Here is a 2,500-nt window from a genome sequence, read left to right as displayed (position 1 = left end):
GGTGGGAGTGTTATGGGGTGGATATGGGATGAACGCTTTATATCTAAGTACATTTGACCTTCTTTTATCATCCCCCCACCCACCCTCTTCTACCCCCCCCCCCTCCTCCTTCGCATCTGCTTGTATGTTCTAAAGCCATTGCTTGAGCCGACCTTCGTTCCTTTACCGTTTTTAAAAGAGTATCTAACTCCCCCCACCCCCTAGCCCCCCTCCCCTCACATACCACCTGCCTCAACCCACCTTTTTGAATGCCCCCCCCCACCACCACAAGCCCCCCCCCCTCTCTTCCCCTTCCCTTCACATACCCCCCTCCCCCCTCCCAAACCACTTTTCTGACTGCCCCACCACCCCTTTACCCATCACAAGCCCCTCCCCCACCTCCCCTATTAACTATGCCAACCCCCCCTCCCCTTCAACTATACCCCCCCTCCACCTCGCCCTTCCCCCCCTCTTCATACAGCTTCAGACAGACAGACGCAGCAGCAGCAGTACGCGTGTTGTAAGAGCCGGGAGTACTTCGCAACAGATTTCAAAAGGGACTCATAAAAAATGGGTGTTGTTGACGTAGGAGGAGGGCCTAATGGGGGGAAGAGGGGGAGGAGGGGAGGAGGGGCCAAGGTGTGATGCGGCCCCTCCTTAAGAAAACAAGGGAGGGGGAGGGGGAGGGGGGAGAAGGAGTAGAAAGAGGGAGGGAGGGGAGAGGAAAGGGGGAAAGTGGAGGAGGGGAGAGGAAGAGAGGGATGGTGAGGGGGGTGGAACAAGAAAAAAGCATTGAGAATGAGAGGGAATGAGAGAGAGAGACTCAGAGGAAAGAGGAGGGAAAAAGGGAAGTAAGAACGAGAGAGAGAGAGAGAGAGAGAGAGAGAGAGAGAGAGAGAGAGAGAGAGAGAGAGAGAGAGAGAGAGAGAGAGAGAGAGAGAGAGATAGAGAGAGAGAAAGAGAAAGAGAAAGAGAGTGTTACAAAAAAGGAAGGGGAGTTTCTCATACACACACACACACACACACACACACACACACATACACACACGCTACTTTTTTCCCCCTTTGCTGACTCGGTTACCTCGCTTGCTGCTACTGCCGCTCGCTCGCCCTTTGGAATGGAATGTGGACGAGCTTGCCAACGGTCGTTCGTTCGTTCGTTCGAAGTGTTGGCATTTATTTCCCATTGATTCGTTGTTTGAGTGAATGTTATGTTTCGGGGCCATGCTGCTCCTAGGCTCGGATTTTTTTTCGCTTTAAGTGTTTAGCGTTTGAGGGACTCTCCTATGCTAGGATTTTTCGCTTCAAGTGTTTAGCGTTTGAGGGAAGTTTTTTTTATAGAGTTATTTAACCTTCGCTCTTTGGTGATTTTTTGGTAGCGTTTGAGGGAAGTTTCTTTAGACTTAATTAATCTCCGCTCTTTGGTGATTTTTTGGGAGTGGGCGTAATGTAGATGTAGGGCGTCGAATTAGTGGAAGAGATTTGATAATGATGGGGAAGTATAGGAAGAATGTTTGATATGATGATGATATGATGTAAAAGTATAGTGATGATGAAGTTTGATATAAATACCGGGGAGGGATTGGGAATCGAGAGAATTTTCTGCACGCTAGGGTTGCAAGGTTGCAGTGGGGGACGGTGGAGGGGGGGGGGAGTTGAAAGGTGGGTGCAGGACAGGAGGTTTATGGTAATTGAACACATTCCGCTTGTATACCTTTTCTTCTCTCTCTTTTGAACCGAATGAACACATGGCAGAAAGGATTGAGATCAAGGAATTGTGGGTATTTTGGGGGAAAAAATAACACTTATATATATATATATATATATATATATATATATATATATATATATATATATATATATATATATATAAACGTGAACAATATTTATATTAACAGAGACAAAAAAAAATAGACAAAGATGATGGAGAATATAAAAACAGAGACAAGAACAGATAGAAAATAAACAGAGACAAGAAGAGAAATAGAAAATATAAAGAAACAAGAAGAGAAATAGAAAATATAAAGAAACGAGCAGTAATGATTGGGGAAAAAAACAAACACAAACAACAAGAACAAACAAAGAAAATACAACCAGCAAAGGAAGTACTCGATTTTTCCACCGAGATTTATCGTCCTCATTACCTACGGCTGTTTGTCTGTTGGAAAGCGAAGTAAATGTAGGGAAGCTAAGAAAAAAAAAAGGATTTGGAAAGTCGTTCACATGTTCCTTCAACTGCCATTAGAATGCTCTATATCAGCTGACTTCAGCATTGAGGAGGGCTAGGGTAGGGGCTTGGGGGCTGAAGGGCTTGGGGGCTGGGGAGCTGGGGGGCTGGGGGGCTGAGGGGCTGGGGGGGCTAGGGGGCTGGGGGCCTTGGGGGCTAGGGGGCTAGGGGGCTGGGAGGCTGGGATGGTTAGGGGGCTAGGGAGGCTGGGGGGCTGGGGGGCTAGGGGGTTGGGGGGCTGAGGGGGCTGGGGGGGCTGAGGGGGCTGGGTGTGGAATGCGATGATCAAAAGGA

This window comes from Penaeus japonicus, unplaced genomic scaffold (assembly GCF_977035675.1).
Source record: "Penaeus japonicus unplaced genomic scaffold, GWHDUDI00000001_assembly GWHDUDI00000028, whole genome shotgun sequence".
In the NCBI taxonomy this organism is placed as follows: Eukaryota; Metazoa; Arthropoda; class Malacostraca; order Decapoda; family Penaeidae; genus Penaeus; species Penaeus japonicus.
The sequence above is the reverse complement of the archived record's forward strand: the minus strand, read 5'-3'. Positions refer to the sequence as shown.